At 26.5% G+C, this 17,361-nt stretch overlaps 1 non-coding gene across 1 annotated transcript; it reads right to left on the reverse strand.

Annotated features, from left to right (window-relative positions):
* Positions 1 to 16,751: 16,751 nt before the first annotated feature.
* Positions 16,752 to 16,825, reverse strand: Trnat-agu. The gene has a single exon. It is a non-coding gene; the product is annotated as a tRNA-Thr (tRNA).
* Between the last annotated feature and the right edge of the window lie 536 nt (positions 16,826 to 17,361).

The following is a 17,361-nucleotide window of genomic DNA, read 5'->3' on the forward strand; positions in this document are numbered from 1 at the left end:
AAATACTATAACAATGGATCATTGTTGCATGTTGACGATAAATTATTTGCACGCATTAATTAAAATAGAAATAAAATTTCTTCGATATTTCAACATTAATGGATTAGAAAATATTAGAAAATATTCATTCTCACAACCCAACCTCTACTTCAAATAATTTTTCTTACATTTATTTCCAATTTTTTTTCTAATTACCTTTGAATTTTTTTTATTGAACTTACATAGAATATAGAGATGAAGTAAATGTGGTACCTGAGAATGGTTGTGTTAACTGCAGCGTTTACTAATGCGCAATCACAAAAAAGCTGCGAAATTTGTTCACATTAAGAACATTTTGGGAACATTAAAAAAAAATCATTTTCCGTTCCTTTTGCAATATAAAATATAAATGCTGAACACCGCGCTAGATTCTAATCATGAAAAAAGACGTATTTAAATCATTTTCATGTGGCTGTAATTTAAATATGATTTAGTTTTATAATAACAGATATTTGGTTGCTTTATTTCGGTTGTGCTAATTATTATCTAGCCTCCTTAAAATTATCTTTTTTGACGTTGCCATATCTTATACCATTTCATGTTAATTAATTTTTTAAAAGTATAACTATTTCAAATAATTCATTAATATTTTATTGTCAAGGACATTTAATTAATAAAATAAACAAATATGATTATTTAATGATATTTTTAATTTAAAAATCTGATTTATTTGACTAAAAAGATCGAACAGTTCGATAAACATTAATAATAGACATCCTCAAAGCATCCTGTATTTTAATTTATTTAATTCCAACTATTATTTAAAATAAAATTATTAACCTTAATGGTTATTTTAAAAAATATATAAGTATTAATTATATTTTTTGAATATATAATTACAAAAAATAATAATTAATGTCTTTATTATCAATTTGTTGATGTTATCACAAGCAATAGGATATTATTTTTTTAAATTTTTATGGAAATTATTATTTGATTATTAAGAGATAAATATTATTAGATAAAACATAACGATATAAGCCTCCAGTTATCATGAATTTTTAATTTTAGAATCTTTCAATTAATATTGGTGAATTTTTACTTGCTTTTAAGAGAAAATTCGTTTAGTTTACGTAGGTTCTGAAGACAAAATCTGTTTTCTTATTTTGATTTTATAACTTCGATTATATTGAACTCAATTCATTTAGAAAATGTTAAATTTGATTAATATATTTTGATAAAAACATAAATATTTATTAATCGAAAATCAGTTGTAAAGTTATAATTTCATTTTTTATTATGTTTGAAAAAAACTGGTATCGTCTTCGTTTTCTTTTTTAATTTTTTGATTTATTTACATAGCAAGATTTTTACACAAGATTTCCATTTTCAACTTTCAATTTTATATCTCTCTGAAAGATGTTAAACATGGCTTAAAATAATAATTTTTGTAATAATATGTTTATTTTTAATTATTTAATTTATGTGAGTTGTTTAATAATTTATGAAAGCGATTGATTAACTTACCAAGTAAAATCAAAATAAAAGGTGTCCGAAAACTCGTCTACTGGACCACAGGAGATGATTGGGGACAAAACGCCAGCAAAATTTCTTTAGCTACAACGATTTAAAAATAAATGTATAAATATATTTAAAAGTCATGATTTGATGTGTAGCATTTTTTTAATTTTTTTATTATTCAATTTTACGTTATTTTCAAAGTGAATACGAAAGTTGAAAATTCGGGCTTGAAAATCAATTAATTTATTTCAATTTTCTGGATAGATAGATAATCCAACTTTCCATGTGGCAAAAACAAAAACAAACCTGAACGTTTAAATCCAAAAAACAATTTGGTCTTAAAAGTTGAATTTCAATTTTCTTCAACGCATGTCAAAAGTATAAGTCAATTAATTAAGTGATTGAGAAGACTTATCAAGTGCAATTGAAATTCTCAGTATCTTTTAACTATGATTAATTGTATTATTTATTATGTTAATATTGCAAATATTGATGAAACATTATTAAAACTAACCTTTAACTTTTACGTAATTAATTTCGTATCCATAATTTAAGATCTGGGTATTACTGGAAATTAAATACAAAAAGCAAAATTTGTAATTGTTAATACCGTCACTTATTTCGCACTAATTTGAAGACGTAACCAAACCGCTCTAATAGAGAGCATGGGAATACCCTTTGTTAATGAAACGCTGATATGCAGTTTGTTAGCCAACGGGGATCGATTTTATATTTTATTCTCAAATATCACCATAATATTATCGAATTTCTTCCGTAAAGGAAAAATCGATAGATAAACAAGGAGTAGAGGGGATGTGCGCAAAGTATAAAATTTAGAATTTTTTCAAAATAAAAAATTATTTCGTACTTTTTGATCAGTTGAAGCAAAAAAGTACTCTTGTGATTTTTTTTCTAGGCGATTCGTTTCCAAAAAAAAAAAAAATTCTTAAAAAATTAGAAATGGAACATTCGTGTTTTTTTTCCAATCTCTGAGGGAATTTGCTTAGTTACCATAGCTCTTGCGCTACAAACTTTGTTTAATGTCTAATTGTCACAGTAATATCGTATTATTGATCATATATTATTGTTTTTCTTAAAAAAATATCGGTTGAATCGAACTGCTTGTGGACCTAAAAGTACCCCATAGTAATAAACTTTAGAAATGTTTTTCAGAGATCAGAATTGTTCCCTAATCTGTAGTCTAAGTAATTCTGCTCTTTTCAATTGTGTAATTATACCTGCAATAAAAAACAATTTCACTTCAATTACTTATAAATAAATCTTATTATTTTTTTGTACTCTTAAAGTTAAATAACAATACTAATAATACTTTTTTATAAATAAACATAAGTATATAATAATAAACTCTATTAACGATTTGTATAATATTTACATTAATAAACTTACATCTATTACTTTATTTAATTATAAATTAATTATTTAAATGAATGTATTACTTAAAGTGTTAAAAAAATTGTGTAATGGATAATTACTTTAAATCTTCTAATTTCATTCTGTCATCTTTAAACAACATAAAAAAAGACATGTGTTCAAGTAATTTTATTGATCATCATTTCACACCATGATAGATAAGCCAAGACAAATCAGTGTAACGTGGATAAAATTAAAGAAAAAAAAACTCGTATTAAGATTTAAGATTTTTGTAAAAATGAGAGTCTCAGATTTATCGAACATGATCAAATTCTTGTACGTCAGAACTCGCATAGTGCTAGATTGGACTAATTACCGAAGAAAATTTGGTTATATAACAACATATTGTTAGATATATAACCAAATTTTTACAAAAATCTTAAATCTTAATACGAGTTTTTTTTTTCTTTAATTTTAAACAACATATTGTTAGATAGGAATAGGAGTATCAGTCAACGAGCGCAAGTCATCACCTCTATATTAGTAAATTTAAAAATAGTAGAATATCACACTAAGTTTATTAAAATTGGCGTGTTGTAGAGGAAGATCAATCTTTATATGACGCTACGAAGAGCAATATATCGATTTTTGATTAATAAGCGAAAATATGATATAAGTTTATTCGAATTTCATATTTCGTTTATGGAAATTTAAAAAAAATTTCGCTTGGTTTATCAAAATAAACATATTTTATTCTGTCTGACAGTTCTTACATTTTAAACTGAAAAACTTCCATGTCTTTGAGGACTAAATACCTATAATTAATAAACATGTGAAAATAAACAATCGGCTGAGTTAATTGTTTAAATACCTTATATAAAAAGTATTGAATATCAGTGCTTGTATTATTTATATGTATAAGCTTTAAAAAAAAGAATTCATGAAGGATAAAGTAGCCGCTATTTCCACCCGAAAATTTCAAAAAATTTACAAATAAAAAATAGAGCTCCAAAAATTGACCACTTTGGCCCCCTTAATATTATCAGATGGATTTAATATAAAAAAAAAAAAACAAACAAACAATAGACTCACTATTTGAAGCTTTACCTACAAATTTTCAACTCTCTATCTTTAAAATTATTGAGAAAATGGGAACTAACAAAGAACTTAAGATTTGGTCCCTCACGGAAAGGATATTTACGAAAAAATGTTTCAAACAAAAGTTGTTAATAAACTTATGTTCTATCAATTGACCGATGTTGCTTGAACCTTTTACGTCTTAGTACGCTGTAAAAATATCAGATACATATATATTTTCGTTGAACACCTATACCAAACTTTTGTTTATATCAATGTATCATCAAATTTCTAAGCGTTACAAACTTGAATAGGATATAAAAACAAGCTAATACTACAGTAAATAAGCCGGAAATTACCATCAAATGTGGAAAAGTGGTGGAACAGCTCCGATTTCAAAAATTTTTTGTGTACGTATTCCTTAGACCTCTAGGAACATTCAGCCGCACTAACCCTGGCATAAGAAAAAAAACTGAGAAAGTTAGGGTAGTTTTCCCATCCCCAAATTGTAACAGTGAAAACAAATCAATATTTCACCTCAAAAATAGTCTTCCGAGGGTTTTCGAGGTCGCTGATCATGAATTCAAGGTTTAAAAACAACTGAAAATGGTTGCAACCCTATTAAAACTACCCCTAGAAGTGTCAATAATTAAAAAATTTTGAAAATTTTGAATTTGACCTCAGAAATTATCTTTCTGCGGTTTTTGAAGTCGTTGATAATGAATTTGAGAGTAAGAAGCAACTGAATGTAGTTCCAAGCCACCCCTAAAAGCCACCCCTAGAAGATACAGAGATAAAATTTTAAATTTTTAATCGAATATGGTCTTTCGGGGGGTTTTTGGCATCGCTGATCACGAATTCAAGGTCAAAAAGTAACTTGGATGGTTGCAACCCTATTAAAACTACCCCTGAAGTGTGAATGATTAAAAAATTTTGAAAATTTTGAATTTTTTTAAATGTTTATCATTTTTACATCTGGGGGTAGTTTTTTGGGTTTGCAACCCTCTTCAGCTATTTTTGACCCTGGATTCGTAATCACCGCCCCCAAAATTACCCGAAAGACGATATTCGAGGAGAGAATTCAAATTTAAAATTTTATCACTCACTTCTAGGGGAGGTTTTAATAAGGATGCTGTTACATTTAGTTATTTTTTGACCTCAAATTCATGATCAGCGACTCCTAAAACCGCAGAGAGACAATTTCTGTGGTGAAATTCAGTATTTTCAAAATTAATTTATCATTGACATTTCTAGGGGTAGTTTTAATGGGGTTGCAACCATCCAAGTTACTTTTTGACCTTGGATTCGTGATCAGCGGCCCCAAAAACCCCCCGAAAGACGATATTCGAGGAACAATTTTAAATTTTTTCTCTGTCACTTCTAGGGGTGGCTTTTAGAGGTGGCTTGGGACTACATTCAGTTGCTTCTTGCCCTCAAATTCATTATCAATGACTTCTAAAACCAGAGAGAGACAATTTCTGAGGTGAAATTCAGAATTTTCAAATTTATTTTATCATTGACACTTCTAGGGGTAGTTTTAATGGGGTTGAAACAATCTTCAATTACTTTTTGACCTTAAATTTGTGAACACGGAACCTAAAAGCTTCACGAGACACGATTTCTTAGGCAAAATTTTGAATTTAATAAAGTTTTTGTCTCTATCACTTTAAGGGTAGTTTTATTGGGGTTGCAACCATATTCAGTTGCTTTTTAACCTTGAATTCATGATCGACGACCTCAAAAACCCTCGGAAGACGATTTTTGAGTTGAAATATTGATTTGTTTTCACTGTTACTATTTGGAGAGTTTTGGGGATGGGATAACTACCCTAACTTTCTCAGTTTTTTTTTCTTATGCCAAGGTTAGTGCGGCTGAATGTTCCTAGAGGTCTAAGGAATACGCACACAAAAAATTTTTGATATCGGAGCTGTTCCACCACTTTTCCACATTTTCCGGCTTATTTATTGCACTATAAGTGTGGCAAGTTTAATTTGTTTTTTGTTAGTAGCAAGTCCTCAGAAGTAAGAGTTTTTTCATTTTCAAAAATATATATCTCAGATCTCTTTGAAACTTATATATCATACACTACTCTAAACTTAATCTAATATCGTAAAGAATGTATTGATAGAACGAATAACTTTTAAGGATGGATACCATGTCAAATTCGGTAGTACATCTAATTAATTTTTTAATTAATTTTTATAGAGAATCATACATACTAATACTTTTTTTAGTAATTATCAGTAATTATAAGTATGAAATAATTAATATTGTATCTTTAATTAATTATTTATCATAAAACAAGTATGTAATTTGACTTGAAATTTTCATAAAATAATGTCATAATGACATTTAAATGACATAAAAGTATGACTTTCCCAAAATTGAACTCAAATATTTCTACAAAAACCACGGTAAGGACCAATTTTTTTTGCATAAAATAATTCTAAAAAGTGCATAGTTTTCAAAAATTAGTTTTTTTTTTACTTGAGTCAATTTTACGTATCATATTTTTTAATTTTTGTCTAACTTAAACTACTTCCGGCAAAAATAACCCGGAGTTAATGACGCTTTCAATTTCGATTATTTCTCTTAAACCCACGGAAAAGTACTATTTTTTTCCATGTAATCGAAAGAGTGGAGTTTAGTCTTCAACATACTTTAAATTGAATAAAATAACTTCAAATTTAATATTGGGTATCCATCCTTAAACTTCTGTGGAGCCTCGATAACTCAATTTAGCAATTAAATTTTTTCGAGTTTGAGATTCCCGTTCCGCTGTATTCTAATTTAATTACATAATATTAAGTTATATAAAAGTTTGCCCATGCTATAATGTAAGATATATACCATACAATATTTAATTGATTATATAGATGGTCTCTTATACAACAAAAACAATAATCAATAGATACTTATCATTAAATTTAATAAAATAATAAATATATACATAATGAAAAAAATAAAATAAAATAAAAAAACTAGAAATTAGTAAATAAAAATAATAAAAATAATAATAATAATGATTATAATTATTATGCATTTGAAATATTTCCAAACAAGGAATTAATTATAGAATCATATATCCGTAACAATAAAAATATAAAACAATAATGAATTTTATATTTATTTTGTCTATTATATTCCACCGACATAATATTGTTATCTTATAATAATATTAATCATTTTTTTTATTGATTAGCGTATCAAAAACTGCAAGAGCGTTACAAATTACGTATATCTGATCAAAAGAATGTAGGAGTGCCGATCATAGTAATTATAGTAAATCCTTCCTGATACAACTAAAATAGAGTTCATTCTCGATATTAGTTTTGAATGTGCTATCATTTTGGTGTTTTGAACCAGAATTAATAATTTAATCTACATATAACATAAAAAACATGCTTCTCGGAGCCTCCACCATTTGTAAACTTCTTGAAATTATGTCAATAAAATGAAAATATTAACCTAAATACCAAAATCGAAATTTTTCATTTAAATAAATGACTTAAGTCATTAATATTGTTACTTAAATTTTAAATTCGTGTTAAAAAACGCATGTCGCGAAAGAGGTATCCACGAATAAAATTGGGAAATAATTAAATTACCTTAATTTTTAAATGCGTGCTATAAAAACATGTCGCGATCTATAAGCATGCATTCACGTATATATTATATTGAGAAACAATTAAATTACTATACTCATTTTTGTATATAATATGTTTAGTAATTAAATTTAATGAATAATAAATTATTATTAAATTTTCAACACCTTGAGAAGTGTTATTAAACTTTACAGAACTCAAAACATTTAATAAAAACATCTTTTTTTTTGATATTCTATTGCAAAACTTTTGATTAAAAATAAATTGTTCTGCGTCTTTATTTTAAAAGGAATAAAATTAGGTATTAGATATTATTATTAAAGGTTGGATTTATATTTTACTAGCTGTGAACTACTCTGCTTCGATGGGAAACATTAATTTTAAGTACAAAGATTATTGTGTTATACCCACCACTTCATATGCACTTACCTTCCTTTTGTTCACAATTTTGTCGACATCACATTAACTTATAAAATAATCAGTGTTTCCTGTTGATTGAAAACGTCACTCTCTTATTACACTCTCATTAGAAAAAACCGTATCAAAATCCGTTGCGTAGTTTTAAAGATCTGAGGGAACATAGGGACTGACAGTGGGAAGCAACTTTACTTTACTTGATACTGGAAAGTGGGAATATTTACGGACACACTGTAGAAAACTATCATAATGGGCCTTTGTCCTAAAATTTTTTTTTTTGCTTCAAAAACTACGTTTATTGGAAAACATCAATAACTACGAAAATATGAAAGATTTAAATGTAGGTACAAATAGAAAGAAAGGAAAATAACACTTGGTGACGTCATATCATGTAATTTCCATAGAGACGACATATCAAAAGTTGTTTTGCAAGAATAAGATGGAAAAAAAATTATATAATTGCTTATATCTTTTATATTTATCAATCGATTTTAATTATGATTAGATATCTTGTCATCAATTCTCGCACATTTTCAAATTTTAACGAAAAAAAAAAACATTGTAATCGACATCAGGAAAAAAGCATTTTTGTTGTTGCATATAATCCGACCTTTGTTTATTACAATAATAAACCTATTATTTATAATATTAATAATTAATTATATGTATGCAAAGGTATGATGTTTTGAATAAATAATAATATTTCTTCTATTAAAAAATAATGTACATTATTGCACACATTTGATAAAAGTCAAGAATTTATAAGGTGAAGAATGGATGTTACTTGAAGCTACTTCTTTTTGCTGCCGGGTACACAATATTTTTTTTATTCGAACGCATATTACGTCTTTGTTTTGGTCGGTTTTAAAATGAATATACAAAATTAATGTTTTTAAATACTTGGTGAGCAGAGAAATGTGCGATTTCTAAAACGCCACAAAACAAAAATCAGTCTATAGTAATTTGATAAAAGTAACTACAGGATAAAACTTTAATAAAAATTATAAATGTGGTTTAATTTTCTCGAAAATTATTTGAATTACTCATGAAATATAATGATATACTTAATTTTCTTGAAATTTATTTGACATTGAGGTACTCACTAACATCGGATCGTAATCCTAACTTTAGTGTGTAAAAGTTCAAAAACTAAAACCCCGACGACTACAAAATCACGCTCTAAAAACAACTTCAGAAGGAAATAATTTAATCTGAAGTTGTTATGATACCAAGTATAACATCATTACAGTCGGCTGACTTCTAAAATTAAAATGTTTTCCACAGGACGAAAAAGAGGAACCCTGAGTCTAATAACGATTTTACTTCAGATGGTACTCTATGTGGGAACAGATTGAAATACATAAATACCGGTCAAACAATCATAGCTCTAGCTTTTGTTGGGGTAAAAATTAGCCCATTCTCTTGTATCCTTGTAAATACGATTTAAATTTGAGTTTACGAAAATCGGAAAGTGAAAATCTACTCTTAACCAGATTTAGAAACTTTTTAATATATTCACTACGCTAGTTTATATGTTAGAATTTTTATGGGTAACATAACGTCATGGATAAATGAAATTGCATTTTTACTCTGAAATTTAAATATTTTATATTGTACATCAGCCATTAGATGCATAAAATATTAAGTAATAATAAATATTAAGCATATAAAGATTACATAAATAAATAAATAAATATACTGAACAATTTATTTTATTTATATTTTATTAAAACAATGTTATTTCACATATTATATGGGTGTGTATTGTACCTTGGGTACCTAGTTATTTTTAAAAATTTAACATGTTAAATAGTTCAAGATAATAGCCCGCAGGAAAATAAATGTTTTTCGGCTTAAAAAATCCAAGTGAAGTCTTCTTATCGGGATTGTCTTTATAAGGATGCAAGAAATAACCTATGAAAAGCCCAAAGCAAAATACTTGGAGTTCACCACAATTGAATATCGTATGTTCATATAGGTTTCAAAATGTTTGAATACACTAATAACTTATTTTCGAGCCATAATTTAGAGTTATTCACGATTTGGCAACTAGAAATATTTATTGAATTGAATATTTAATTGTTTTCTTTTGGCCAATGTATGCTTTCGCCAAATTAAACGTTTATCCAGATGCATACACAGATATTTGACATCTTCCTTTTGTGAAAGTATCACGCCATTCCCCTGGATTCCCCTGGAAGGTTATTTGAACCGATTTATTTATATTAGTACGAATCCATCACTTATCCAGACATTGCTGTATGCGGTTTAGACTCAATTAAAGTTTTTCTGAAGCTATATTTGGATCCGAGTCTGGTAGTAGGATTGAATATCATCTACAAAAGTAGCAATAATCTTTCCATCTTTCACAAAGATAACAAAATTGGTGAAGAAATTGAAGATTGATACAAGATATTTTGTCTCCACGGTACAACATCTTACCCTAAAGTATATTTTTTAATTTGACACATAAAACACTTTACTAACATAACTAACATACTAACACAATGGCACATACTTAAAACTATATAATTATTTATTCGTTCAGCATTCATACCCAAGACTTTTTGTTTTTTTTTATTGCAAATTTTTAAAAGTCATAAACCGAAAAGGTGTTATTTTTAGTTTTAACGTTCGTGATTGCATTATTTGTAATATATAGGTTTTTTTTATTACCGATTGTTATCTATCATTATAGGTGCATAAAAACTGAAAACCAGAAGTAGGCGTTTCATACCAATAACATCTTAAGGACCGTTTCAAGGCAGGTACTCCTACTACAGTCAATATTATTCAAATATGTTCATAACGAATTTTCAAAGAGAAATTACACTTTTTTGGTTTTAACTATTAACTTTCACCTCTATTAAAATGAAAAATGAAAATGGCTAAAAAATTAAAAAAAAATTTCTCTCCGGCGGGGAATCGAACCCCGGTCTCCCGCGTGACAGGCGGGGATACTGACCACTATACTACCGAAGACTTGTATCTGATATTCAAATTTAAATATTGCATCAAATCCTCACAGAAAATGATTCAAGATTCATTTTAGGTATTTTAAATTTCATTTTTTTATTAATTTCATATCTCGTATAATAAATCTTGAAAATCGAAAATTTTATTTTGCAAAAATTATGTTGGGAGTTTTTTATCTACAATGCTACATACATTATAAAAATAGAAGATAATTTTCTTTTAACTGATAATCCGATTATTTTCAGGCAATATCATCGTCTTTTTTTTTTTAGATAGAAATATTATTAGTTTATTACTTATAATAAGTTTTTCTACTCCATACATAATTTTTTTTTTTAAATTCATAATGTAACATTTAATTCAGTTGTTATTTAATCATAAATTAGCAATAATTTGTTAGCGGTATTATTTGTTATAATAATGTGCTATTTCCGTATAAATAATAAACTTCTCTAATTATATTTTAATTAATTATTATAAAAGCAAAATAATAAAATATGAGAAACATTAATTATAATTACTCATTGAAAAATTAACGATCGTATAATATATACAAAAAAATATAGAAAATTTCCTTATACTAGGGTTCTACCTCTCCATATTTGATCGGGAGGCTCCCGAAATCGTATTGACTCTCCCGATTCCCGATATCAACATAATTTCTTCCGAGTTCAGTCAAAAAGATTTTTTTTTAATTGTAAATTACTTGGACAATATTTATTTAAACCTCGACTTTTGGGTTTATCTCTCGACTTTCCAAAACTTGGAGGTGGAAACCCTACCTTAGATACACAGTTCTCACACAGTTTCAATTAATTTTTTCAATGAAAAAGAAACTAGTATCTACTACTTCGTTTCAGAATTTGCTTCATCGAATTTCTATTTAATTATTTATGGTAACCAGTGAGAAAATGTAATTAATACATTATCAAATTCAAAATTGTAGAAAATAAAATTTACTTCAATTTATTATACTATGACTATATTTAATATTTATAGAAATATACTTAATATTGCACTTCTATGAACGATTCACAATATTTACTATAAACATTTCAGTTTTTTCTGAAAATACCTGGATACTAGACATCTCACATCAGACATTTAATGAAATTATGCTAGAAAATATCTCAATAAGATTTCTATCGTAATAAGATACCTATCGTATTTGCAGCGGATCAGCAGTTTTCCTGATCCGCTGTGCTAACATATAAAACTGTTTGTAAGTGCGTGTTTCAAAAGGCTAATCTTAAAATCAAATCGATGGATTTTGACGTAATTTACTATTAAATGTTTCTTGTGTTTCAGAATTACTATTTTAATAATGTTACGACTAAGATTGTTTACAAAAAGTATACATATAGTGACTTAAAACGTGACTTGCCTTTTCAATGAAAGTAATCTAGGGGTAAAGAGAAGTTAAGTGTTGATTATAGGTTGAGTGGATGTCAATACAGTAAAACCTCGATAATTTAAAAACCAAGAGAAATGTTATATAGATTGAGTTATCGAATTTTTAACTTACTAAGGTTTTAAGTTAAGGAATATGTACTTAATGGTTCCTATTTTACTTAGTGAGTTTATGTTTTTTGTTTATTGATTATTGTTTAGTGAGATTATTTATATTGCGTTATAAATATAGATGGTTGATATTATTAAGGTCGTCAAAACATTACTTGAAGTTACTGAGTTCCAATGCCGAAATTATTCGTTTAAGTTATAGAAGGTTAGTTATATAAGTTTTAGGCTCTGAGGAGAAGGGAACAAAAAAATGTAATAATTTATAGAGGTTTTTACTTTTTCGAGGTTCTACTGTAGGTATAATAAAATTTTATACATGTAAGATAAAGATAAATCTAATAATAATGCTGTGTTCATTGCTATTACCGAGTATTGTCTCAAATTTTTCTTTAAAATCTTAAAATTAAAAAAAAAAATTAGATAGATACTTCATAATTGATTAGTTTCTAAGAAAATAAATTTTAATGCGCCCACCTTGAAAGCTTCAACATATACAAACATTGTATACATTTATTGATATTCTCAACACTTATAAACACTTAATATAAACAAATGATAAATCCTTTTCTTTGAGGATCTTTGAAGGTTATTTATTCGTTAATTCCATTTAAATGATTTTCGTTTCCAACTTAAAATCTTATTTTTATTAACATTTGTTTTTTACGTAGTTAACTCTCCTAATTTAAAAAGAACAAGAGCACAAGAGGTGTCGTGGGACACAACTATATTCCTTTCGTACCTTAGTACATTATAAATGTAAGGCTTACTTTTTTCATTTACAAGTTTTCTTTCTGAAAAAAGGTATGATTTTTGGAAGTCAATACTTGTTTAAATCTTAAAAGAATTTCGATGTTTCGAAAACTAAGATGGATATGAAAAAGTTTCACTCTTTAATCTAACAAACCTTAAAACGCAAAAAATATTATGTATATATTTTCTGAAGATAGTAATCTTAATAAGTTCTGTAATATACAATTTATATCATTGCCCAATTTGTTCTTTCTATGGAACGTGATTTACAGATGGTTAGGACATCACAGTCATTAAATTTATATTATAGATAAAGTAGCAATATTTTATAACAATACATTTATTTAATTGTAAAAAATTAAATTGTAAAACAATTTAATTTCTTTACACGATTATTTTCAAATTATTTTATATATATATTATTGCAACTATAAACACATAATTTATGTGATTGATGTGTGACTATTTGGTAATTGAAATTAACAATTTTCTGATTTTTATAAGTACGTACCTATGTATTTAAGCCTACTTACAATTATTGCAATATAATTTGTAATAATCAGTAAAAATTATAAAAATATTAAATATTATTAGCGTGTTTTTAATCACGTCAAATATTGCCACCAAAAGAAAATAATTCTTAAATTATGTTTTGCGTAATTTTTAATATCAACATATTTTTTAAATTTTCAGTAATAGGCTCTCATGAATTGTTTTTATTAACTATTTTAATGTGTGACTTTATAAAAGAGGCTAATCGTGCATGTTTTGTGAACAATTCCTGTTTTATGACATGTTCTATACAATGTTTGTCATGTTTAAAAGAGTTTGAATAAATTGAATTGAATTGAATTTCCACAGGTTCCATAAGTATGACTTACGTCACATAATTCTAACGATTTTAAAATTTCAAATTTTTTTTGAAGGAAACATAAAAAAATCACATTTTACGTATTAGTATTGAAGGGAAAGAATAATTTCCCGAAAACCAAAATGCCAAAATTAAAGAAAAAGGTAACGTATCGATCGATTTCCATAATTATTCCGCTTTAAAATGTGACTTAAATGACTAACACGATACAAATATTTTCTACTTCAGGATGAGGCCTGGCCTAAAATCTGTTAGAAGTATTTGATTTAAAAAAAAAAAACAATTTCAAAATTTCCTAGTTTCTGGAGCACAAAGGTGGAATGTACAAAATGTTGAAAAATGTCCGGGATAACCAGTGTTTCCATTTATCGCAAATTGTAAGGCGATATATGTGATCAAAGGTAAAAATCTCCTAAAACATTTAAAACTTTGCGTTTTATGATTAAAATAATTGTACAGCTTTAAAATTAATTATAAATCCGTAAATTTAGACACTATTTAAGTGTGCAACAATAATTTTCACATTTTTTTTAAATTCATTCACCGAAAAACAGCAGAAAGAATAATTGAATGAACCTATGGCAGGAAAAGCTTAGTTTTAGGAATATTTTTTTTATTATACCTACTAAAAAATTAATGAAAAGTGTAGACAAAAATTTACATTTTATAATAGCAATAATTTTTCTGATTTTCCAGGAGACTTTGCTGTTAGTAATATAAAAGTTTAAAAGTTCCTTTTATGCGTCTCTATAATTATTATCTATTTAATATTGCGAGCTTCTTTGAAAATCCTTCATCCGTTTCTTACCCATAGTTTAACCGAGCTAAGCCCAAAACTATCTCACTTACATGATGGAATCTTTACGTATACCTAGTAGTGAAAGCCTAAAAATTTTTATTACTATAACTGCGTTATTTTTTATTACTAAAATATAAAATTTTTACGCGCAACATTTAATTATTTTTAATTACATTATTCGCATTCAATTTATTAATTAGAAAATTAATGTTTTGAAATAATTTATAATTATATTTATTTGTTAATTTTTGTTCAATGACGAAATATTTGCCTATATTTTTATAATAAATGATCCTGGTATTTTAATCATGCAAAAATAATATTTTCCCAAAAAAAAATCGTAATTTTGAATTATGCGGTTTTGGAAAAAACGTATCATCTGCCACGTCATTTTAAAAGTTATAATAAGTACTAAAAAAAAAAAACGAAAACTTATTTGTAGGTAAGTAGCAAAATTGGCCGCGTGTAAATTTTATCACGTGGCCTATTCGGGTATTTTTCAAGGTTTTATATTGCAAATAAATATTAACGGATTGATAGACGGATGTGTTTGAAATTCAGTGAAAATTTTACATCTGTATTGAAACATATAATCTTGCTTTCCTAATTGAAAAATAAAATTTTCATTCGTATCAAATATCGACGGGATATTTGGTTCTTCCCTTGGGCTAGCCTCACATGATGAATATAATTGAAGCAATATTTTTGACTTAAAATACGGTAACGTTAGGCCTTAGATACCCCACATACAATTCAATGATGGAGAGTAAACCTCCGTTTTTCATACATCCATCTATAAAAGAGGCCATCCACATCATTATTTTTAATCTTTATATTATTTTAAACTATATTCAATTATACGATTTATGACGTAGGTGGGGTGAGTTGCATTAATTGATCAGATTACCGCTGCCTGGATTCGAATCTGCAACCTACCTGTAAGTAGTTAAACAATATACGATTCAATAATATTGACAATTAAAGTCATGATTTGAATAGGGACAGCACCTTTTGAAAAAAAAAAGCGGAGTATAATAAAACCATGGATCCGCCAATTATATTGATGGATCTTTTTTAAATCGTTTTATTATCTTCGAAATTTTTTCATCAAAATTAATATTGTTTCTAAGTATTGTTATACTTGACGATCAATAAATTGATCAATATCGATATTGACCCAATAATATTGATCGTATGAAATGAACTAGACGTTTAATTGTATTCAATATTTATGTTGTCAATATTATTGCTTTAATAAACTCCTTAGACGTTCGATGTATTGCTCAATAATACTGATCGTGTTAGCCTTAGCTATAAAGGTTTATTATTTATTCAAAATAATAAACCAACTTTATTTAAAGGTAGAAAAATTTATCCAATTATCTGTGTAGGTATCATCAAAATATACCTTATGGCTTTATGTAACAAAAATAATATACTGACATGCTCTAATCTATGAGGAAGTAAAAAAAAAATGATATTAAAATTATTATTATTTTCAAATAATTTTTTATTATTATTTTTATATATAAAAAATAATATTTATTACTAATTATATACATAGATATCTTTTATCAATTTTAATCAAAAAAAAAAAAATAGTGAAATCTACCTATTATTATTTGGTATAAATCTGTGTAATAAATATCTAATTAAGTGCGTAATTTTAATAAAAGATATAAAGAAATTAGAAACTGTTCAGAAAGTTTATCTTTTGAAAGGATTAAACAAAATTGCAACATAAATTTTGAATTGTTTAAGCTTTGATTTTTTACCGTTCCTTATATAAGGGACTTTTTGTTAATTATGTATAATAAACAATACAAAATTTGCTTAAAATTGAATTTAAAAAAAATTTCTTAGTAGGCCCCGGCGAGATTCGAACTCACGATCTCCTGTTTACTAGACAGGCGCTTTAACCAACTAAGCCACGGCGCCGTTGTATCAACAAGCACAAAAATTACAATCCATTATTTTGCTTAATTTATCAAGTTAAGGTTGATTGGACATTAAAAGGCAATTTTACAATTTACTTTAAATTTCTTTAAACAGAAATTCAAAATTTTAGAAATAGCATGTAACATCACTAATTGGATGTAATTATTTAATTACATCCGATTTAATTAATTTAATTCGTGAATTCTATATCTTTTTAATTAATATTTACAAAACTCTTCGTCAGACTATGTACAAGATTTAATTAAAAAAAGTTGTTCACTGCTTAATTTATATGATTAATTACATGAAAACTTTAAAATTATTTTATACGAATGAGCTAGCAATTCATAACATATGGGAAATTCAGATTTTTATCAATGTGTGACTTGAATGCCCGATCAACCTTCTAACAATTATCTAGTTAAACAAAAAAAAAAGTTCAAGGACGCTCCTTAAAAAATTATTGTTTTTGTGATTCTCATAAAAACTAGAGTATTATTTTGAATAATTAGAACACAAAAGACTTAAAAATCAAA

The sequence above is a fragment of the Chrysoperla carnea genome, chromosome 1 (assembly GCF_905475395.1).
Source record: "Chrysoperla carnea chromosome 1, inChrCarn1.1, whole genome shotgun sequence".
Taxonomy (NCBI): domain Eukaryota; kingdom Metazoa; phylum Arthropoda; class Insecta; order Neuroptera; family Chrysopidae; genus Chrysoperla; species Chrysoperla carnea.